Below are 25,812 nucleotides of genomic sequence, written 5' to 3'. Positions count from 1 at the left end.
TTGGTGTGAAAACTGGGTTCTGATGATGTCATGTAGCCTTGGTTTATGTTGTTTAGGCTTTTATACTTCCCTCTCGCCATCTCATTATCTCTGGGGTTAGCTGTTTTTACTGTCTCTGACAATGGATTGAACCTCCTGTAAGCCTGTGGGTCAGCACTCGAGGGACACTAAATCTCTCTGGAAGGATCTTGTCTACCAAGAGCTGTGGATCAGGATCAGCTACAAGGAATAGATATAAACCAAAAGTATATTGTAACAGACTGCACCTCTGTTCCTGGGTTCTGAGGGCTCCAGGAAGTTCCCTCTGAAGAGTGTTAATCTCTCTTGTGCTCTTTAGTGTGTCATCACCCCTGGAAGTCCAGCCATTTTCTGGTGGTGTCTGGCCACAGAGAGATGAGGTACAGGTTCAGCTCTGGAAACACAGCTGTATGTCCTCTTGGTTTTTAATCTATCACTGAAACAGCTCACAAATAAAATTTGACTCCATGACCAGTCAGCCCCTAGGAATGATCATTTCTTTGTATCTTCAGAGATGGGACCACAAATAAATTGCACCTGGCATTTTTAAATGGGTGCTATGAATTAAAATTAGGTATCTTATAATTTCATGTCAAATGTATTCCTAGCTGAGATAATTGCTCAGTCAACAATGCATTGCTGTTGAATATGAAATAGACTATCGCTGACAAAAAAAAATGTTTAGGCAATGTCATTTAGGTCATTGAATTGTAATATATTTATGAACTCACATAATTACTTCATGATGGTTTAACCAATGCATGGAATGCATATTCATTAAAACGAAGAATAGTATAAAGTTTATTTTTTACAACTTACTAAATCGTGCAATCAATCAATCAATCAATCAATAAATAATTAAATAAATCTCCATTAATGTACCAGGCTCCATAATAGTGGTATAGATTAGGAATGAATAAAAAGTATTATGAACTTTCTTTTATAAATACTGCTTTATATACAAGGAAAAAGAAAGAAATGAATGCATAAATCAGTGTGTTGGAGTTAATAGCATGCAAGTAATTGAAGAATCTATTTTAGAAATAAGGTCATGGAGATTTTCTTAGGGAAGTGACATTTAAGTTAAATTAAATGAAACAGAATTGAACTATATTTTGGGCAAAATCACAGTAAATATAAGGTCGATAAAAGGATGAAGACCTTGACCTATCCAAAAGTACATATGAGAGAAGTTTGTATTGATTAAGAGATAGAAGAGCAGTCCAAATAAAGCTGATGCTTAGGCAATGTCACATATGGGAATATAGAAACAATATTATAAATATAATTTTCATTTACAGAAAATGTATTAGAAATCATTGAGTAGGTTTAAATAAGTTTGTTTAACTCTGTATGTATATAGGAAGGGACTCTGGTTACTTATGTATTATGAAATGTTACAGAGAATGATTTGAAAGAAGTTTTTGAAGTCTATATGGAAGTAGTGTCAATGATAATGAAAAAGAGTCATATCAGAGAGCTATGTTGGAAATTGATGTGTTTTGTAGTAGAATGAGGCTGGGGTGGGCAGGAAGAAAAGAAAGCCAATGTCTTTTTTTTTGAGCAAATGAAAAGATGTTGGTGTTATTTACTAAGATGTGAAATATATCATGATAAGTGGGTTTAGGAGAATTTTAAAGGAATTTATTTTAGATCGATTTACTTGAAGATGCTTGAAAGAACCTCTAACTCACTAGACATTCCTATTTCCTGTTCATGGTTTGGTGATTTAAGTCATTACTCAGACCATAACTAGCTGTTATATAACAAAAACTTATTTTAATATCTGTATTTTTTCAAGTTATATCCTCATATTTAATTAAGAGGAAACCTATGATTATACTACATGCTTATTTAGTGTATTCAGACAAAGTATTTGCCCATTTACTTACTACAAACATTTTGGATTGCAATTAGAATTTAATCCAAGTTTATGGGAGATGACACAGCAGCTTGATTAGAATGTATTAGCTCATGAATGTGAATTTCACCGAAAGAAGTCATTTGCTCAGATTTTGTAAATTTACAAACACTAGAAGAGTAAAAATAGTAATAAATTCTCTTATACTTTTTATCTTTAGTATTTTAGTGTGTTATGATATACATGCAAAAATTCCTTATCCAGATGATTTTTAACTATAATATCCAGTACTATTTAGCATATCAACAGTATTTTAAAACTATGAATAACATATGCTTTCAGAAAATTTTCATCAAATGAGCCAGAAATTCTTCATGACTTCAACACATCATGACCATTTTGAACCGAATAAAACACAAATCAGGAAAGGCAGAAAATGATTGACACATGTACTGTTCTTGGTTTTAAATTTAACAATCGTGCGAGTTATAGGATAGAGCTTTGAAAGTAGAATCAATGAGAGGATGAAAAATACTGAGGAAGAGTATTTAAATTGAATTCTTGCTACATGAAAGAAAATACTGGATCTGAAGGTAAGGTACATTCTATAAAATGACCCTCTTCTTCTGCCACTATATATTCAATGCTTTGGTATTTGATCGTATAATATGTTCCATAAACGTATCAATGATTCTGGTTATTCTTAATTAAATGAACATGCAGTTCAGCTGATTTAATATTACACATTATCTTAATGTTCTTCTGTATCTTTGGATATTAAAATATAGAGAATTATTTTGATTTGACTAAAATTTTATTGTTTGTTTATCATATAAAGAAGAAATTATTAACAAAGAATGGATACCTGATATTTTCTAAAAAATGTCAATAGAGGTTTAAACCGTATATGTAAGCTCAACCATTTATACCTTCTCCAAATGAAACTCATTGAAATGTCACTACTCATATAGTACATAAAGGGAGTAATATATAGGAATAAAAACATCCCCTATGCATCCAGAACCATCTATTATCCACATGATGAAAGCCAATATTAGGAAGTGAAGATGGTACAGCCACATTGCAGGATAAATCAGCTTCATTCAAAATGAAGATTGACCTGGAAACTGATTTGAACTAAGTATAGTTTAGAATAAAGTAAATGCCCAAAAATTGCAATCTCACAAGGTGGTATGTCCTTGTTGCAGGAGGTATGTAGTTAGGGGTAGGCTTTGAGGTTTAAAGGACTGAAGCTATTTCAATCCAGTTTTCTCCACCTTCCGCTTGTGTTCTGAGATGTAATCTTTCAGCAACCTCTGCCTGTGTATCTTTGCTTTGATATCATCCATCACTGACTCTGATATTCTTGAATGTAAGCCCAAATAAATTATTTCTTTTATAAAGTAAAGAATAATATAAATGTGTTAAATGTTATGAGAAGCAGACCTGGTTTACCTGATATGGTTGCCTTTTCCCTTCTTAGCTTGGGCCGTCACACTTCTGCTATGTTGAATGAGACGTCTCCATATTCTCTACTCTCACATATTGCAGTTTGTCACTTGGTCCTCAGGACCTCCTTATACCTGGGGCTGTATTTTTGTTTTTGGAAGTTAGAAAATTTGGAGCTTCCTGACTTTGGGGGCAGGGTTAAAAGTAAACGGGAAGTGAGGGACATACATACCATAACTCTTCTATTTTAGTCCCTAAATGGGGGTTATTGGAGGATGGGATTACTGAGGTGAGCATAAAGGAAAGGTGCTGCTTTATTTGAAATGTTTTCTTACCTCATTCTGTGCCCCTGTAAAGGACCAGCCTTATCTCTCGGTCCTGGCCATGTTCCTATCACTGCTCACCTGACTATCTCCTGCAGCTCTTAATTCTAGTTCCTGCTTGGCACTCTAGGTTTCATCTTGAACAGATTTAGCTCATTTACCAGTGTTCCTGCTATGAAACATACACAAGTTCTTTTTTTTTTTGTTGGTTTTATTTTCAAACTTTTAATGTTTATGTTGGTTTTTGTTTTACCTCTTTTATGGAAGCCTTACGGGAAAAATATTCATGGATCTCTGTTTCGATTGGAATGAGAAAATAATGAAAAAAAAAAACTCTTTTTAAAATTACAGGACATTTTCATGTCTAAGTTTTTCTCTTACATACACCCGCCATGCTAGTTTATCTCCCTGTCTTGCCTGAGTTCTTTCCTCTCATTGCTACTTGGATACTGCCTCTTAGGACTTAATGCAGAACCATAGATGCTGCATACAGAAGGAAGGAGTTGATTCTTCACCACATTTCTAACCTTTTTTTCTAACTTCTGTCTTGAGCTATTTGAATTAATTTGGATCAATGTACTCAATAGTATAGTGCTATAATGATTGGTCCTTGACAATATCTGTTATTATTGCCTTGTTATAGTTTTACAGCTCAGGGTTGGACCTAGTTACACTTTGGAATCTTAGTCCAAGAAATTTGAGAATGTTAATAAAACCATGTAAGTAGCTAAAAATACTTTTAAATGATTCCTTAATACATGAGGCCTATAAAACCCTTTAATAAATCATGGAAAAAGCAGTCTGAGATTATTGTTTCTGTAAAGAACTTGAAAAATATGAAAGGGAGAAAGACCATGGCTCGCTCACTCTTGTTATCAGATAGGGCGCTCAAATATGACTTTAGTTTTCCTGCAATTTCTGGTTAGAACATAAAGATGTCTGTGGTAGTTTGCATTACAGGATTGCTTATTTTAATCCCCCCTTTTGCTATTCTTTTTGTTTTCTGTCTTCATTGTTTCCATTAGGGCCATAGCTCCCCACTCTGTGTAGATAAAAGGTGGGTTCAATCCAGGTGTTATTGTTCTGACACAAACAACTTTTTGGGTACAGATGTTCACCATGGTATAGTTGACAGTGGTTTGAAATTTTTCCCTTGTCCTCACTTTCTTATAACAACATACTTCTTTACATCTTCTTCAATTAATTGTATTGACCACCCTGTAATCCTATTATGTATCTTTGTGTAAGGAAGAAAGTCTTTCTTTAAATTTTCTGGTTTGTGGGTTTATTCTTCCATAAACTATTTCCCAACAGCACATAACCTCAGGCCATTACTGGGCATTATTGTATGCTGGGATCATTGGGGGAGGATAGTGTGAAATTCATCACTGTCCTTTGTTTCAGAGATTTTTATTTTTTAATAAGCAATTCATACTGTACAATTAGCTAACTAACTCTTGTGTTCCCCTTCCTGTATGGCTGCTGGTGTAAATAATTTGCATTTTTTCATTGATAAAAAATAATAAAATCACATAAAGACACAAATATACTTAAAGACAGAAAGAATTCACAAAGAAAAATCCATTTAAAATAGCGATAAAATATAAACAAAATGAGATCAAAAGATCTATTCGGAACCATGATATTAAAAATGTCATTATCAAACTACAAATTAGTAAGATGAGATAATAATAATATATATTTAAGTAAAGAGGAAAAACATTAATTGCACTGTGTGCCCAAAGAGTTCACTCAAAATGTAGTATATAAAACAAGAATGGAATGGAGCTCTCACTCTTGCTACTATAGAGGAAAAAATGGAAGGATTACTATTAGGTTAAACCCAAAATGGATTGCACAGTTCCAAACCATCAAGAAAGATGATGTTTCAAAAAATACCACATAAAGAAAATATTTATAATAAAAACAAATATAAAAATAAGAAAGTATTGAACAACAGACCTAGTCCATGGTAATCTGATAGGGTCCATGGAATTATTTCAATATTCTGGTATCTATTGAGAACTGTTTAGTGACTGAGTATATGGTTAAGTTTGGAGAAGTTACTTTGAGGTGTAGAGAAAAAGGTATAATCTCTTGTTTTAGGATGAAATGTTCTTTCAATATCTGTTAAATCCATTGAATAATACTTTCTGTTATTTTTACTGTATCAGTTTAGTTTGAGATTCCACAAATGATCCATTTATGAACATGGAGTATTGAAGTCTCCCACTATTATTTTTTGGGGGGCAATATATGCTTTGAGCTTTAGTGATGTTTCTTTTGTGAATTTAGGTGCCCTACCATTTGAAACATAGATGTTTAGAATTGATAGTTTATCTTAGTATTATTTTTTCTTTGACAATTCTTTTGTCCTTCCTTATAATTTTTGATATCTTTTGGTTGAAAATCAATTTTGTTCTATGTTAGAAAGGCTATTCCGCTTTGTTTCTTGGAACCATTGGCTTGGAATTTCTCTCCAGCCTTTTACCTTGAGATAGTGACTGTCTATATAAGTAAGGTGTGTTTCTTGTATGAAGCAAATTGTTCGGTCCTCTTTATGTATCCAATCCCTTAGTTTATATCTTTTTATTGGAGAAATAAGTCCATGGATGATAAGAGATATTAAATAAAATGTATTGCTGTTTCCAGTTATTTTAATTGTTAGAAAAGGAATTACGTTTGGGTGGCTATCATCTTTTGGGTTTGTTGAAAGATTAATTCATACTTTTTCCTACGTTGTAGTTTCCTTCCTTGTGTTGGAAGCTTCCAACTATTATCCAATGTAGGGTTGGATTTGTCAAAAGATATTTTGTAAATCTGGCTTTGTCATGGAACATCTTGGTTTCTCCATTCATGGTAATTGAAAGTTTTACCGGATATCCTAGCCTTGAAATCCAGAAATGAATGCAAACACCTATGGTCACTTAGATGCTGACAAAAATGAAAACAATCAATACGTCTTCATGTTAAAATATTTGGTACATATCATAAATTCAAGGTCATACATAAAAATAATAAAAGCAATATTAAAAAAACGAGTAACCAACATCAACCTAAATCAAGAGAACCTTGAAGCAATTCAACAAAAATCAGGGAATAGAAAAAGTTGCCCAATCTCAACTTACATCTTTAATATAGTATTGGAAATCTTATTCACAGAAATTAGACAACAAAAGGAGAACAAAGGGAATTCAAGAAGTCAAAATATCACGATTCGTACATGATACGATAGTATATTTTAGTGACCCCAAAAATTCAACCAGAGAACTCCTTCTGCCAATAAACAACTTCAGGAAAGTGGCTGGATATAAAATTAACTGAAACAAATCAGTACCCTTCCTCTACTTTAAGGATAAACAGGTTTAGAAGAAATTTGGGATATGACGACGGCAACATTATTTAAAAATAATAAAAAAATACTTCAGTGTGACTCTAACCAAGCAAGTAAAAGGTCTGTATGACAAGGACTTCAAGTCTGTGAAGAAAAAAATTGAAGACAATCTCAGATGGGAAGTTTTTCCATGCTCATGGATTGGTAGAGTTAATATTGCCAATATCGACAACTTGCCAAAAGCGATCAACATGTTCAAGGCAATCGCCATCAAAATTCCAACTCAATTCTTTATAGATTTAGAAAGAGCAATTTGAAAACTCATTTGGAATGACAAAAACACCATGATAGAGAAAACTATCCTCAACAATAAAAGAACTTCCTTGGGAATCACTATCCCTTACCACAAACTGTATAACAGAAAAATAATGATAAAAATTTAATGGTTATGATACAGAGACAGATACCCAGATCAATGGAATACAAGTGAAGACCCAGAAATGAAGGCAAACACCAGTAACTTGATATTTGTCAAAGGAAGCAAAAGCATCCATGGATAATAGATAGCATTTTCAACAAACAATGCTGTTTTTTTTTTTAATTTATTTTATTTATATGAGTACACCTTAGCTATCTTCAGACACACCAGAAGAGGGCATCAGATCTCATTACAGATGGTTGTAAGCTGCCATGTAGTTGCTGGGATTTGAACTCAGTACCTCTGGAAGAGCAGTCAGTGTCTTAACCACTGAGCCATCTCTCCAGCCCCAACAGTGCTGTTTTGACTGGAGATTAGCATGTAGAAGAAGGGAAATCAATCAATTCTTATCACTGTGTACAAAGCTTAAGTCAAAGTGGTTCAAGGATTTCCACATAAAACCATATAACCTCACACTAATAGAATAAAAATGCGAAAGAGTTTGAACACTTGGGTACTGGGGAAATTTCCTGAATATAATACCAATGGCTTATGCTCTGAGATCAAGATTTGACAAATGGAAATTCAGAGAATTGTAAAAATTTTGTAAGGCAAAGGGCACTGTCATTAGGAAAAAGGAGCAACCAACCAATTAAGAAAAGATCTTTTCCAATCCTACATATGGTAGAGGGCTAAATTCAATCTATACAAAGACTCAAGGAATTATGTTACAGGGAATCAAATAGTCCTTTCAAAATGGTGTATAGAGCTAAACAATGAATTCGTTTTTTTTTCTTTTTTTCAGACCTGTTGATCGAACCCAGGGCCATTGCTTCCTGGGCAAGCGCTCTACCGCTGACCTAAATCCCCAACCCCTAAACAACGAATTTTTAACTGAGGAATATCAACATCCTTAGCCATGAGGAAAGTGGAAATCAAAAACAAAAAAACAAAAAAAAAAAAAAAAACCAAAAAAACAAACAAACAAGATAAAAAATCCTGGGATTCCACAGTACACCAACCAGAATGGTTAAGATAAAAATAAATTAGTTGACAAATGATTCCTAAAAGGATGTGGATAAAGAGGAAGACTCCTCCAATGTTGGTGGGATTGCAAGCTGGTATAACCACTCTGGAAATCAGTCTGGAATTTTCTCACAAAATTCGTAGTACATGAGGGTCCTGCAATACCAATTCATGGGTATATACCCAAAAGATGCTCCAACAAATAACAAGGACATATGATGCTGTTTGTTGGTAGCAACAATATGTGTATTATATATATGTATATATATATATATATATATATATATATATATATATATATATGTATTATACATATTTGCCAGAAGATGAAAAGAACCCAGATATCCCTCAACAGATTAATGGATAAAGGTGATTTGGTGCATTTACACACCTGTACTTCTAAGCTATCAAAAACAATGTTTGCAGAAAATTCTAGGGATGGAACTAGAAATTATCATTCTGTGTGAGGCAAGAACACAAATACTATAAACTAATTGGAAGTGTGTATCAACCCAAAAGTGTGGAATGCATAAGAAAGAATCCACAGGTCATATGAAGCCCAAGCAGAAGGAAGTCCAAAATGTGGATGCTACATTCTTTCTAAGAAGGGAGAACAAAATATTCATGAGAGGAAATACAATGATAAAGAGTTAAGCAGGACGAAGAAAGGGTCAACCAGAGACTGTCCCAAGTGGGGATCCATCCAATATGCAGCCACACAATACAGATTTTATTGGTGATGCCAACAAATCCTTGCTGATAGAAGTCAGGTATTGATGACTCCTGAGAGGCTCTGACAGATCCCTACTGATATAAATGAGGATGGTTGCAGCTAACTGTTGGATTAAACAAGGGGGTTTCAATGGAGGTTTTAGAAAAAATACTTAATGAGATGAAGGGATTTTCAAAACCCCAGGAAGAACAACAATTTCAACCAACAAGATCCCACCAGAAATTCAGGGGATTAAACAACCCACTAGTGAGTACAGAATGAGGAACCCACGATACCAGCCACATGTGTGGCAGAGTAATGCACTGTCCAGCAAGATTGGAAGGAAAAGCCCTTAATCCTGTGAAGACTTGTTTCCCCAGTGTAGTATGTTTATAGGAATGGTACATCAAATAATTTTTGTTAATCGCGTCAATCAGGAAATGGTTCTAATATTCATCCATTATTGTAGTTGATTATGGAAGAAACTGAATGTTCTTAGATTTCGTAATAATGTATATAAATCATTCATTATTAATGTTTGTTGACAGAAGGAAGTTATCAACGAATACATATACATATAATGTGGCACACGTTTCTAATATAAATAGAGCAAATTAAATATATAATTTGTGAACTAAAGGTGAGCAAAAGAAAGATATATCATTGATTCTACCTAAAATTGGAGTTAAGATAAGATTCATCCATCCATGTATTTCTTTCTAGACATCTAATGAGAAAAAATTAGTGTGGAAAAAGCTAAAACTGTAATTAGTATGTTTGATCTAGTATACATATTTAAAAATTGCTTTTGAAAAAATACACAAAAAATATTTTCAAGTTTATATACAGCATATACAAAAATTCACTGCGTCAATAAATTATCAATATCACTAATGTAACTTTCTCTGGTATTATATTTGAATTATCAAATATACATATGTATGTATGTGTACACACACAGGCACTCACACACATACAGAAACAAACACACACCATTACCTAAAAATTTAAAACAAATTAGCAAATAAGAGTCATTCAGAGAAAACTAATGAAAAAGGATGAACTAAATTTCCAGTATAATGTACTCCCAAAAGTGTACTTTCCAACATATAAAACTTTGCCTTGTAATTTTTCGAAAAATACGTATGGAGCCAATATATGTAATCAGATCCCATTGTGACTTATTACTCAGGATTAAAGTAGAAGTTGAAATGGAGTGGGAAAAAATTAAATAACAAGATTTAGCTATATTTTTCAATTACACAAAAAAAATCTGAGAAAGTGAAATGACACAACATGTAAAATGGCTTTCTATTAAGCATTGATATCTAAGTTTAGTCTTCATAGTCTATATAATAGAGAGAACTAAATCTCACAAGTTGTTTCCTGGCTTAAATACAATTTTCTTGGCTTGTGAATATACCAGAAACAATCAATACAATGAAAATGGATAGATGTTGTGTTACAACAAGTAAAAGACCTTTTGTTTATTTATTTTTATAAATTTATTTTTGTAGCATTTCTTCCCATGTTTCTGATGGATATTTTATAAATCCTCACTTTGGTGTGGTTGGTGCTTAAATTTAACTGAACATGGCTGAATATGTCAATATAGTAGAAATGGATTTTTGGGGCAGAGAATATGTTTGGGTTAAACCTGGTTATAATGAAATGGTGGTCACATTCTGCACAACCAAATATAAGGTAAGAATCTGGGGCTTCTGGTACCAGTCTCTTTATGAGATTTCACTTCGTATTGTTGGAAGAATTGTTCCATGATATCATGAGATTGTGCAGTGAAGAGGCCTTTTCTTTATTCCTGAATGAAAGCAAATATTTGTTGTTTTCAGTTCCTTCAGAGAGCTTGCTAGGTGACTAGATGAATCAGGACCTCGGGAAGAAGAACTTAGATATGCAAAATATATTTTTGGTATTGGGTTTCTTCTAGGTACTCTAGGGAACTAACTTCATAAGATTTGGAATATAATCAGACAAGAGCTTGTTAAAGATGGAGAAAAGCACGGGGTGTGGTGGCACAGGCCTTTAATCTTAGCACTGGAGAGCACAAGTAGGCAGAACTCTATGTTCGAGGCCAGCTTTGTCTACAGGGAGAGAGAGAGAGAGAGAGAGAGAGAGAGAGAGAGAGAGAGACAGAGAGACAGAGAGACAGAGAGACAGAGAGAGAGAAAGACAGAGAGAGAGAGAGACAGAGAGAGAGAGAGACAGAGAGAGAGAGACAGAGAGAGACAGAGAGAGAGACAGAGAGAGACAGAGAGAGACAGAGAGAGAGACAGAGAGAGACAGAGAGAGAGAGAGAAGAGAGAGAGAGAGAGAGAGAGAGAGAGAGAGAGAGAGAGATCTGGTACTGCCAGGTATATAAAAGAAACACTGTCTCAAAAAGTTCAAGAATAAGTTGTGTATTATACAAAGAAAAAAATTCTCATTTTAGTAAGATGTTAATAATTTTATCTTGATTCTAATGAAATGTCTTAGGTATAAAATAATGTGAAGGCACCAAAAATGTATCAAAAGATGTTTTCCATCACTATTCCCCTTAAACTATAAGCTGAATGTGTACTAAATAAACCTTTGTAAAAACACTTTGAAGGATTTTCTGTGATTAGCTAAAGGGTTTTTACATTGTGAATTAAGAATGGTGGATTTCAGGCTAGTGTTGAATGGTCATAACTAAGGTGTAGATGCATATTAAGCATACAAAATCAAATATAAAATTGTGCACAATAAAGAATGAGAAACTCTAATTGGTTTTCCTCTAATGTAAACAACTTCTATATTGTTCGGAATGAAGATCAGATGATTTGAACTAATTTTGTGAGAAATACCACCTGTTCTCAGAAGATAAGAAACAGAGAGATAAGCAATAACATATGCTAAGGAATAAAGAACTGGGAGAGACTATTCTATGAAATATATAGAACAATAAATTTGACCCGTCTTTTACTGGTAAGGTGAGGACTTCATTACGCATATCTATGTACTTAAAAATGTTTTCTTTTCTTCTTAAGTTTGTATGGTTGCTCTGAAAACTCTGGGCTTTGTGTTAAGAACTTTGCATATTTAATGATAATTTTGAAATATTAGTGTTATAATCAAAAGCCGTGATTTGTACATACTTTTTAACCAACAAAAAAGTGAAGTGTCTGCTTGGGTTTTATGAAGAAAGTTACTATGTTAAACATGAATTTGTTTTTCTGACATATACCTTCTCTTCATCTACCATGCTTGTTGATGAAACCTTAGCACATAGGATTGAATAGTAACCATCTTAGTGTAGTTTAAGGATTTTATTGTATCTTGTTTGACATGTGCATTTGTATTAAAATGCTATCTCTTTTCTAAGTCTCTTAATTTAACTGGAGAGATTTTCAATAACTTCTAGTCTATTGTTTATTCATATACCAGGTCTTTGGTGTTGTTATTGAATTTGAGACAGTAACTTCTTAATGTCCTTTATTTTGAAGGTAAATTTAAAATATATATATATATATATATATATATATATATATATATATATATATATAAATATATAATATAAAATATATATAACCAAAGTGTATATATAAATTATATATGTATATGTATGTATATATATATGTATATACATATATATATATATATATATATATATATATATCCAAAGTATTTTATAAAAAGATTACATTTTTAGTGGAAATATCACTTAGTGATGGACAATTTTATAAGAATTCTTTAAAGTATTGAATATTCTACATTTTAAGTAGTATAAAAATATTACAAATACCACATCCTTTTTAACTTTAACATACACTGCTCTAGTTAATATAACCACATATATGTTAGTTATTTTTATCTTTGAAAATTTTTTCTTAGTCTGTCAGTAATTAATCTTGACTTCTCTATATGAGCTTTCTCATAGTTATTCACAAAGAAATCTATTGCTGTTTTATTGAGAATAGTAAGAATGTTCATTTATACGTAGATACATAAGAATGTTACAATATACACAATGGTAATTCATTCTCCCCTAGGAAAAGTAAACTATGACGGTTTCAGGAAAATAGATTAAACTAGAAAATATACCGAGTAAGGTAACAAAGACTCAGAAAGGCAAGTACCATGTGTTCTTTCTCATAAAGGTCAAAGAATCTCCTTTTAATATACTTGTATTTATGTGAAGCTGTGGGTGGTTTGAGTTCATTTAACTGGTATAGGTCGCAGAGATTAGAATGTAGGGTTTAAAACGGTGTGGTATGGAAGATATTGAACATGTGAGATATGAATGTAGAAGTAAAAATAATGAAGAGAGACTAGTATAAGTGGTGAGGGACATAGGGCAGGTGGGAAAAAAGAACTGAGGAAGCGAGGATGAGGTTGAATGTCTACAAAAATAACATAATGCAACCTGTTACTTTATAGGTTAGGTTAAAATAAATATCAAAATTTAAAACTAATACCATAATGTTTAATACATCATGTTTGAGGAAAATGCCAGCAAGTTTTATCAGAATGAAAACAATATATTTATCTTATTTGATCTTAGTCATATTATCCATAATTATTTGGTAAAAACATCTTTTGTCTGCCAAATTTTGGTAGCACTTAAAAAATTGCCTGTGATATCATAATTCCTCATGATAGTAGAGAATTTTTATTATTAGATCAATTTTTAAAATCTGTGATTTGATCTATGTTTTAAATTTCTTTTTACTTAAATTTGGTCCTCCTGACATTCACTCATACTAAACTATAATTTTCATTTTAACATACTGCTATAAAAATATGAATCAGCAGGGTTGTTGAAATTGTTAAATTATAAGTAATATTATCCATAAACTACAGGACATTCTGCACAAAGCTCATAGATACAAAGAAGATAAACAAGAAGAATGGCCCAAGTGCATATGATGGACTCTCATGTAGAATGGGGAATACAATAGTCTAGGAGGCAGATTGAGGAAACAAACTAGATGGGAGAAGGAAGGAAGGAAGAGGAGAATGGATCCTGTGTGTGAAGGGACAGGAGATATGACCCGATAGTCATGAGAAAGAAAGGAAATCTTCAACTTTTAGAGATGAGGAGGTGGGAGAAACCTCCAGGAAGAGAAGGAGACCTTGCGTAATGGAGGTACCCACAAATCAATGGGGTGACCTAAGCTGTGACTTACACTGGTGATATGGAACATTAAGACGCCAACTCCTGTAGTCTGGAAGGACCACCAGCCGAGGGATAAACACACAAGTACATCCACAAAACTTTGTAGGCAAAATTTTTCAAGCCTAAAGAAATTCAGAACAGCATTCTAGGGTCCATGTTGTCCTTTGCTATACTGATGGCTTGTAATTTTTGTATAAAATAAGGATTTGGGAGATTATCATTAGAAGTAAGTATACAATATTTATACTGTTATATTCACGCTTTATCTGGGCCCAATTTGTTGCCAATATCATTGAAAAAAATAAAATTGGAAAACAGATTTTTTGAGTACACATTCAGGAACATATATAAAGTTCCCTTTCAAAGAATGTACAACAAGAAAATGTGATACAATATTCATTCAACTAAACGTCTGGAGGGAAAATATTGGACTTTGGGAAACAGAAAAAACCTAGGAACTTGAACTGTATGTCACAGGAATGGACCTGGGAGTAGAATTATTATCCAGAAGAAACTCCTCCACACCATGTTCCTAGATCTTTTTTATCCATGCCAAGCCCCTGACCAACATTCTCTATTCCGAACATGTAAGTACTAATGAAGCAAAGACAAGTCTCCAGCTTTAGAGATGTATAGTATGTATAGGTTTCCAGTGTGTCACATGAGACACTCTTGCAAAGGGCATCCTCAAATCTATTCAATGTAAGGAAAGTTGTTCAACAGTTAGACGATGGCAATTCTCAGTGGAATCTTCTTAGGCCCTCCCTGAAAATTCTTTTGTATCCTGGAGAGCCCTAGCTTTTCTGTGATGTCACAAGTGTCATGGTGACAGCAACTGCCTCTTTGATATTCTTTGAGGACCTCTAGGGTTAACTCATTGACCTCTTATTCCGGATAAACAGCCATTTTGGAGGGAGATAAAGAGAAGGAAACTTCCCTTCTGTGTTTGTATAAAAAAAAGGATGAAATAAATTGTCTATGGAAAGCTCAGTGATTACTGTGTAGGGGTTGAGTGATTTCGCTGAAGAGATATCCTTGACCTGAGCCTTCCACACATGGGAATCAGGAGCTGAGATCCTCTCAGAAGCATCTGCACTTCTCTTTTCTTATGGTTCCTGTAAATCAGAGTTTTTATATAATCAATTTCTTCATTCCAAAAGCTAGTTGTTGGGAAGGGCACAGTTGTTCTCCTCAGAGCTCATGGCTTTTACTCTTTTTGCCCTGAAGAAAAATGTCCAAAGAAACAAAGGAAAACAAGTATTGTCTCCTCAGCTCAGTGTAAACGCCTCCATGCTTTGGATACCTAAAGTGCAGTTTGTGTCTGACACTGATATCTGGGAGAGAAGAGCTTCTAGTTGAGACTTCTTCATCCCAGTCTTTCCACTAGTATTACTCTGACTACCACTTCAGATTTACGAGTAAATATGTGTGATTACTTGGCAGCTTTTTCTTTTTTTATAACTTTCATTTTTTTCATTTTTTAGCAAATTTTATTGCTTTTTTTTAACTGGATGTTTCTTTATTTACATTTTAAATATAATTTCCTTTCCCAGTTTTCTGCCCATAAGATCCTTACCATTCCCATTTCCTTCTTCTCTCACCAGCCTTTCTCCAGGATGACACTAAAGATATACAAGGGAGGACAAGGGTTTCTCTTTCCAATGTTTCCCAAAGGCCCTCTTCTGCCACACATGCATTTGGATCCATAGCTCAGTCCATGTACTTTCTTTGTATATTGGTATAGTACGAGAAAGCTCTGGTTCATTGGCATTGTTGTTCTTAAGGGGTTGAAAGTACCTTAAGCTCTTGTAATCCTTTTTCAAAGTTTACCAAAAACAGGTCCGTTTTCAGTTCACTGATTTGCTACTAGCATTCACTTCTGTATTTTATATGCTGTATCTGTGTCTCTCAGGAAATATCTTTTTCCGGTTCCTGCCAGAATGCACTTCTTACCGTCATAAATCTTATCTAGGTTTGTTCGCCGATGTATACACATAATTTTAGTGACTCCTACACCTATGTAGTTAAGTGCAATATTAACATGGATTCTGCCCAACTATGTCAAGAATGTAGAATTCACAAATGACAATTTCAAATAGACTTCATCTTTTTTTTTTCTATGAACCTATTGAAGTAGATGTTTAATTGCTCCTCAAGCCATTGTTCTCCCTGCCCATCATCCAGTATCTTAGATTTGGCCTGAAAAAAGAATCATGTTAAAACATCCTAAACCCTCAAGTCTGGCCATAGGAACACTGGAAGCATCATAGTGTAGTACTGATATCAAATGGGACAAGAAACCAAATTCAATAGTCCATGATGTCCTTTGTTTTCCTGGTGTCTGGTAATTTTTTGATAAAATAAGCATTTGGGAGTTTATCATTTGAAGTAGGTACACAGTATTTACACTGTTAATACTCACTCTATAGCTAGACTCACTTGTGACCAAAATCATTGAAGAAAATGGAATTGGAGAACAAAATTTATGAGTACACATTGAGGAATATTTACAACATCCCTTATCAAGGAATTTACAATAAGAAATTGAAATACAATATTCATTCTATTCAAGGTCTGTAGGGAAAATACTGATCTTTGAGATCAGATCTATGCCTAGAAAATTGAACTGTATGTCACAAGAATGAACCTGTGACATATAGAATAAAAATATTATCTAGAAGAATCACCTACACTCCATGTTCCTAAATTTTTTTACCCATGCCATGCCCCTTAATAACTTTCTGCATTCAGAGCATGTAACCACTAGTGAAGCAGAGAGAAATCTCTACCTTTAGAGAGATAAAGTACATAAAGGTTTCCACTGTGTCAGAGGAAACATACCTGGAAAGTGCAAACTCGAATCTGGTCAGTATAAGGAAAGGTCTTCAGCAGGTAGGCCATGGCAGTTCTCAGTGACATCAACATTAAGCCTCCCTGAAAACTCTCTTGTAACCTGGAGAGCATTATCTTCTTCTATGATGTCACAAGTGTTGTCCTGACTGCAACTGCCTCTTAGATATTCCTTTAGTAACTCTAGGGTTTACTAATTGGCCTCTAATTCAGAGCAAATTGGGTAGTGATAACAAAGAGGATGAAGAGATCAGAATTAGGGAGAAAGAAGCTGGCCCTCTGTCTTGGTATAAAAAACAAGGAATAAATATATGGTCCTATGGAAAGCTCAGTGAGACATTTATAGGTAGGGGTTGAGTGCTATCGATGAAGAGATAGCCTTGATCTGAACCTACCACGTAAGGGAATCAGAAGTTGAGAGACTCTCAGAAGCATCTGGACTTCCCTGTTCTTACGGTTCCTGGAGAATTCATATCATTCATTTCTTACTTCCAAAAGCCAAGTGTTGTGAAGGACACAGTTGTTTTCCTGAGAGGTCATGACCTTTACTCTTTTGTCAAGAAGAAAAAGTCCTAAGGAAGAAGTAAAAAACAACTATTGTGTCCCTAGCTCCGAGTAAACTCCTCCATGCTTTGGATATCTATAGTGCAGTTTGTGTCTGACACTGATATTTGGGAGAAACAAGTGCTTCTAGTTGAAACTTCATCATCTCAGACTTTCCACTAGTATTACTCTATCACTTCAGATTTCTGAGTCAATATGTGTGATTACTTGGCAGCTTTCTTTTCCTTTATGTCATTAATTTTTTTTTTATTTTTCAGCGAAATTTATTGACTTTTTAATTGGATGTCTCTATATTTACATTTAAAATATTATTTCCTTTCCCAGTTTCCGGCCCATAAGATCCCTAACCGTTCCATTTCTTTCTTCTCTAACCAGCCTGTCTGCTGCATGACATTCCCTTAAACTGGGAGACAAACTAGGGATGACAAGGGCTTCTCTCTCCAATGTGGCTCAAAAACTCATTTTCTGCCACATATGCATTTGGAGCCATAGGTTCAATGTACGTTCTTTGTATATTGGTCTAGTATGAGAAAGTGGTGGTTCATTGGCATTGTTGTTTCTATAGGGTTGAAAGCACCTTCAGCTCTTCTAATCTTTTTTCAAAATTTACCAAAAAGTGGTCCCTTTTCAGTTCACTAGTTTGCTACTAGCATTCACTTCTGTACTTGACTTGCTGTATCTCTGTCTCTCAGGAAATATCTATATCCAGTTCATGGAAGAACGCACTTCTTACCTTCATCAATCTTATCTAGTTTTGTTGGCTGATGTAAACATATATACTTTTGGTGGATCCTACACCTATGTAGTTAAGAGGAATGTTAACATGGATTCTGCACAACTATTTCAAGAATGGAGAATTCACAAATGACAATTTTTAAAAGAATCCCTCCTGTTTTTATAATCTATTGAAGTAGACCTTTAAAAGGTACTCAAACCATTCTTCTCCCTGCCCATCATCCGGTATCTTACTTTTGGCCTTCACAACACAGGAAGCTAGAGAGTGTAGTACTGATATCAAATGGGACAAGAAACTTAACTCAATAGTCCATATTGTCCTTTGCTTTCCTGATGTCTGGTAATTTTTCAAGAAAATAAAAATTTGGGAGTTTACCATTTGTAGTAGGTACACAGTATTTACACTTTTATATTCACCCTTTAGTTGGGCCCCCTTTGTGACCAAAATCATTGCAGAAAATGGAATTGGAAAACAGAATTTTTGAGTACATATTGAGGAATATTTACAAAGTCCCCTATCGATGAATTTTCAATAAGAAATTGAAATACAATATTCATTCAATTAAATGTCTGTAGGGAAAATACTGGCCTTTGGGAAACAGAGAATACCTAGAATATTGAAGTGAGTCACAGGAATGAACCTGGGAATATAAGTATTATCTAGAAGAATCTCCTAAACTCCATGTTCCTAAATCTTTTCTACCCATGCCAAGACCCTGACTAACTTTCTCCACACAGAACATGTAACCTTTATTGAAGTAGACAGAAATCTCTAGCTTTAGAGAGATGGTGTACGTAAAGGTTTCCTCTGCATCAATGGAGACGGACCTGGAAAGGGCACCCTCGAACCTGTCAATGTAAGGAAAGCTGTTCAGGATGTAGGCCATGGCAGTTCTCAGTGACATCACCATTAGGCCTTCCCGAAAACACTCTTGTAACCTGGAGAGTCATACCTTCTTCTGTGATTTCACAACTGTTCTCATAACTGCAACTGCTTCTCAGATATCCTTCAGTAACTCTAGGATTTAATAATTGGCCCCTAATTCAGAGAAAATTGGAGAGTGATAACAAAGTGGATGATGAGATTGGAAATAGGGGAAAGGAAACTGGCCTTCTGTCTTGGTATAAAAACAAGGAAGAAATACGTGGTCGTTTGGAAAGCTCAGTGAGTTCTGGGTGGTGGTTGAGTGGTATCGCTGAAGAGATAGCCTTGATCTGAGCCTTCCACATAAGGAAATCAAGAGCTGGGAGACTCTCAGAAACATCTGGACTTCCCTGTTTTTATGGTTCCTGGATGACAGAGGGATTATATCATTCATTTTTTTTATTCCAAAACCAAGTTTTATGAAGTGCACAGTAGATTTCCTGAGAGCTCATGACCTTTACTATTTTTGTCAAGAAGAAAAGGACCTACGGAAGAAGAAAAAACAAGTATTGTGTCCCTAACTCAAGTTAAACTCCTCAATGCTTTGGAAACTTATAGTGCACCTTGTGTCTGACACTGATATATGGGAGAGAGAAGTGCTTCTAGTTGAGACCTCATCATCTCAGTCTTTATACTAGTATTAACCTGACTTCCACTTCTGAGTCAATATGTTAGAATATTTGGCAGCTATCTTCTCTTTTATATCATTCATGTTTTTTTTTATTTTTTAGCAATTTTTTTCTATTTTACTAGATGTTTTATATATACATTTAAAATATTATTTCCTTTCCCAGTTTCCTGACCATAAGTTCCCTACCAGTTCCATTTCCTTCTTTTCTAACCAGCCTTTCTGCTGCATGACATTCCCTTGAACTGGGAGACAAACTAGGGAAGACAAGGGCTTCTCTTTCCAATGTTGCCCAAAAAGGCTATCCTCAGCAACATATGCATTTGGAGCCATAGGTCAGTCCATATACTTTCGTTTTATATTGGTCTAGTATAAAAAGTCTCTGGTTCATTGGCAACGTTGTTCTTATGGGTTTGTTAGCACCTACAGCTCTTCTAATTCTTTTTTTCAAAATTTACCAACAAGAGGTCCATTTTAAGTTCACTGGTTTGTTACCAGCACTCACTTCTGTATTAGACATGCTATATCTGTGTCTCTCAGTAAATATTTATATCTGGTTCCTGGCAGAATGCACCTCTTACCTTCATCAATTTTATCTAGTTTTTTTGACAGATGTATACATATATACATTTGGTGTCTCCTACACCTAAGTGGTTAAGTGGAATGTTATCATGGATTCTGCCTAAATATGTCAATAATGTAGAATTCACAAATGACTATTTCAAATAGACTCTCCTGTTTTTATGAACCTATTGAAGTAGATGTTTAACTGGTCCTCAAGACCTTTTTTGCCCTACCGATCATCGGGAATTTTATGTTTGGCCTTAAGAATAATCATGGTAAATTATCCTATACTCAAGTCTGGGCATGCAAACACTGGATGTTAGATAGAGTGTATTGTTATCAAATGGGACTAGTGAACTTAATTCAATAGTCCGTGTTGTTTTTTGCTTTCCTGATGTCTCATAATTTTTTGTTAAATAAGGATTTGGGAGTTTATCATTTGAAGTAGGATTACAGTATTTACACTGTTATACTCACTCTGCAGCTGGGCACGGTTTGTGACCAAAATCATTGCAGAAAATGGAATTGGAAAACTGAATTATTGAGTACACATTGAGGAATATTTACAAAATCCGCTATCAAGGAATTTACAATAAGAAATTGAAATACAGTATTCATTCAATTAAATGTGTGTAGTGAAAATACTGGTCTTTGGGAAACATAGAAAACCTAAAAAATTGAACTGTATGTCACAGGAATGACCTGTCAATAAAAATATTATCTAGAAGTATCCCCTACACTCCATGCTCATAAATATTTTCCACCCATGCCAATACCCTGACTAACTTTCTCCATTCAGAGCATGTAACCAATAGTCAAGCAGAGAGAAGTCTCGAGCTTCAGAGAGATGGAGTACCTAAAGGTTCCCACTGTGTTACAGGAGATGGACCTGGAAAGGGCACCCTCGAATTTGGTCAGTGTAAGGAAAATTGTTTAGCAGGTAGGCCATGGCATTTCTCACTAACATCACCATTAGGCCCTCCCTGAAAACTCTCTTGTAACCTGGAGAGCCATAACTTCTTCTGTGATGTCACAACTGTTGTCCTGACTGCAACTGCCTCTCAGAAATACTTCAGTATTTCTAGGGTTTACTAATTGGCCTCTAATTTAGAGCAAATAGGGGAGTGAAAACAAAGAGGATGAAGAGATTGGAAATGGAGAGAAGGAAGCTGGTCTTCTGTCTTGGTATAAAAAACAAGGAAGAAATATGTGGTTTTTAGGAAAGCTCAGTGAGTCTTTGGTAGGTGTTGAGTGATATCACTGAAGAGATAGCCTTATCTGAGCCTTTCAGATATGGGAATCAGAAGCTGGGAGCCTGTCAGATATATCTGTGCTTCCCTGTTCTTATGGTTTCTGGAAATCAGTAGGATTATATCATTCATTTCTTATTCCAAAAGGCAAGTGTTGTGAAGGGCATATTTGTTTTCCTGAGAGGTTATGACCTTTACTCTTTTTGTCAGACGAAAAGGTCCTAAGGAAGTAGTGAAAAACAAGTATTGAGTACTGAGCTCCGAGTAAACTCCTCCATGTTTTGCATATCTATACTGCAGTTTGTGTCTGACACTGATATCTCGGAGAGAGAAGTACTTGTAGTTGAGACTTCATCATCTCAGTCTCTCCAATAATATTACTCTGAATACCACTTCAGATTTCTGAGTCAATATGTGCGATTACTTGGCAACTTTCTTCTCTTTGATATGTTTCTCATTTTAGCAAATTTTATTGCTTTTAATAACTGGATGTTTCTATATTTACATTTAAAATATAATTTTCTTTCCAAGTTTCTTGCCCTTCAGATCCCACTTGTTCTCTTTTCCTACTTCTCTAACCAGTCTTTCTGTTTGTTGACATTCCCTTGAACTGGGAGACAAACTAGGGAGGACCAAGGGCTTCATGTCCATTGTTGCCCAAAAAGGCCGTCCTCAGCAACGTATGCATTTGGAACCATAGGTCAGTCCATGTACTTTCTTTGTATATTGGTCTTGTAAGCAAAAGCTCTGGTTCACTGGCTTAGTTGTTCTTATGGGGTTGAAAGCACCCTCAGATCTTCTAATCCTTTTTCTAAATTTACCAAAAAGAGGTATGTTTTCAGTTCAATGGTTTGCTACCAGCATTCACTTCTGTATTCGACATGCTGTATCTGTGTCTCTCACTAAATATCTATATCCAATTACTGGCAGGATGTATTTCTTACCTTCATCAATTTTATCGAGTTTTGTTGGCTGATGTATACATATATACATTTGGTGGCTCCTACACCTAAATGGTTCAATGGAAAGTTAACATGGATTCTGCCCAACTGTGTCAAGAATGTAGAATTCACAAATGCCAATGCAAATAGACTCCTTCCTGTTTTTATGAACCTATTGAAGAAGATGTTTCATTGGTCCTCAAGACATTCTTCTCCCCGCCCATCATCTGGTAGATTACATTTGTCCTTAAGAAAGAATTATGGTAAAAAGTCCTGAACAATCAAGTCTGGCCATGGGAACACTGGAAGGTACAAAGGGTTGTACTGATATCAAATGGGACTAGAGGACTGAATTCAAACTTCATATTGTCCTTTGCTTTCCTGATGACTGGTAATTTTTTGATAAAATAAGGATTTGGGAATTCATCATTTGAAGTAGGTACACAGTATTCACACTCTTATACTCACTCTATAGCTGGGCCCCCTCTCTGACCAATATCATTTCAGAAAATGTAATTGGCAAATGGAATTTTTGATTCCACATTGAGGAACATTTACAAAATCCCCTATCAAGGAATTACAGTAAGAAATTGAAACACAATATTCATTCAATTAAAGGTTTTAGAGAAAATATGGCCTTTGGGAAAGAGAGAAAACCCAGAAAATTGAACTGTATGTCACAGGAATTACCTGTCAATAAAACTAATATCTGCAAGAATCTCCTACACTCCATGTTCCTAAACCGTTTTTACCCATGCTATGCCCCTTAATAACTTTCTGCATTATGAGCATGTAACCACTGGTGAAGCATAGAGAAGTCTCTACTTTAGAGTGATGTAGTACATACAGGTGTCCTGTGCCACATGAGACATACCTGGTAAGGGCACTCTCGAATCTGGTCAATGTAAGGAAAAGTGTTCAGCAAGTAGACAAAGGTAGTTCTCAGTGACAGCATCATTAGGACCTCCATGAAAACTCTCTTATAACCTGGTGAGCCCTACCTCCTTCTGTTGTCATGACTGCAACTGCCTCTCAGATTTTCCTTCAATAACTCTAGTGTTTACTAATTGGCCTCTAATTCAGAGACAATTTGGGAGTTAGAACAAAGAGGATGAAGAGATATGATATGGGGAGAAGGAAGCTGGACTTATGTCTTGGTATAAAAAACAAGGAAGAAATATGAGGTGCTTGGGAAAGCTTAGTGTGTCCTTGTTAGGGGTTGAGTGGGATCACTGAAGAGATAGCCTTTTTCTGTGCCTTCCACATAAGGGAAACAGGAACTGGGAGACTCTCAGATGCATCTGCACTTCCCTGATCTTTTGCTTCCTGGTAGTCAGAGACTTTATATCATTCATTTCTATATTCCAAAAGTCATGTGTTGTAAAGGACACAGTTGTATTCCTGACAGATCATGGACTTTATACATTTTGTCAAAAAGAGAAAGTTACTAAGGAAGATGGGATGGACAAGTATTGTGTCCTCAGCTCAGAGTAAACTCTACAGTGCTTTGGATACCTATTGTCCAGTTTCTCTCTGTCTGAGACTTCTATCTTGGAGAGAGAAGTGCTCTATTTCAGACTTCATCATCTCAGTCTTTCCACTAGTATTACTCTGTCTATCATTTTAGATTTCCAAGTAAATACTTATGATTTGTTGGCAGGTTTTTTTTTCTTTTATATCTCTCAATTTTTAGCAAATTTTATTGGTTTTTTTAACTGGATGTTCCTTTATTTACATTTAAATTCTTATGTCCTTTCCCATTTTCTGGCCCATAACATCCCTATCTGGTCCCCCTGCCCGTCTTCTATGACCCTTCTTACTACCCCTTAACATTCCCTGGAACTTGGAGTTAAACCTAGGGAGGACCAAGGACTTCTCCTTCCATTAGTACTCACCAAGTCCATCCTCTTCCACATATGCAGTTGGAGCCATAACTCTGTCCATGTACATTCTTGAACATAGGTCTAGTATCAGAAAGCTCTGGTTCATTAGCATTGTCGTTCTTATGGTGTTAAAGCCCCTTCAGCTCTTGTAATCTTTCCTGAAAATCTACAAACAAGAAGTCCATTTTCAGTTCACTGGTTTGCCACTAGCATTCACTTCTGTATTTGGCATAATCTAGTTGTGTCTCTCAGGAAATATCTATATCTGATTCCTGGAAGAATGCACTTACCTTCATCAATCTTGTCTAGTTTTGGTGGCTGATGTATATGTATGTACTTTTGGTGGCTCCTACAGCTCTGAGTTTAGCTGGAATTTTGACATGGGTTCTGCATATCTAGGTCAAGACTGTAGAATCCACAAATGGCAACACCAAATAGACTCCATCCTGTTTTTTGAAACTTCTGAAATTGAGGCGTCACTGGTCCTCAAGTCATTCCTCTAGATGCCCAGCCTCCTATATCTTATGTTTGGCCTTAATAACTAATCATGGTAAAATACTCAAAACCCTCAAGTATGGGAATGAAACTCAGGAAGGTAGATATTGCAGAACTGATATCAAATGGGACTAGAGAACCGAATTCAATAGTCCATGTTGGGCTTTGCTTTTCTGATATCTGGTAATTTTTTGTTAAAATAAGGATTTGGGAATTTATAATTTGAATTAGGTATACAGTATTTACAGTGTTATGCTTACTCTATAGTTGGGCCTCCTTTGTTGCCAAAACCTTTGCAGAAAATGGAATTGGAAAACAGAATTTTTGAGTACACATTGAGGAATATTTTCAAAGTACCCTATCAACGAATTTTCAATAAGAAATTGAAATACAATATTAATTCAATTAAACGTCTGTAGGGAAAATACTGGCCTTTGGGAAACAGAATACTTAGAATGTTGAACTGAGTCACAGGTATGAACCTGGGGATATAAGCATTATCTAGAAGATCTCCTATATTCCATGTTCCTAAATGTTTTCTACCCATGCCAAGACCCTGACTAACTTTCTCCATTCAGAGCTTTTAACTACTAGTGAAGCAGAGAGAAGTCTCTAGGTTTAGAGAGATGGAGTATGTAAAGGTTTCAACTGTGCAATAGGAGACTCTCCTGGAAAGGACAC

General features: G+C 35.0%; 1 long non-coding RNA gene across 1 annotated transcript in view; it reads right to left on the bottom strand.

Annotated features, from left to right (window-relative positions):
• Nucleotides 1-17,314, bottom strand: part of LOC134484808 (uncharacterized) — a 37,646-nt gene extending 20,332 nt beyond the window's left edge. Inside the window, exon 1 of the long non-coding RNA XR_010062618.1 lies at nt 17,138-17,314. This is a non-coding gene — a long non-coding RNA (uncharacterized LOC134484808). The remainder of the gene's footprint in view (nt 1-17,137) is intronic.
• Between the last annotated feature and the right edge of the window lie 8,498 nt (nt 17,315-25,812).

The sequence above is a fragment of the Rattus norvegicus genome (genome assembly GCF_036323735.1).
Source record: "Rattus norvegicus strain BN/NHsdMcwi chromosome Y unlocalized genomic scaffold, GRCr8 chrY_unlocalized_9, whole genome shotgun sequence".
NCBI classification, from domain to species: Eukaryota; Metazoa; Chordata; class Mammalia; order Rodentia; family Muridae; genus Rattus; species Rattus norvegicus.
Note: the sequence above shows the minus strand (reverse complement) of the source record. Positions and strands in the feature narration are given on the sequence as shown.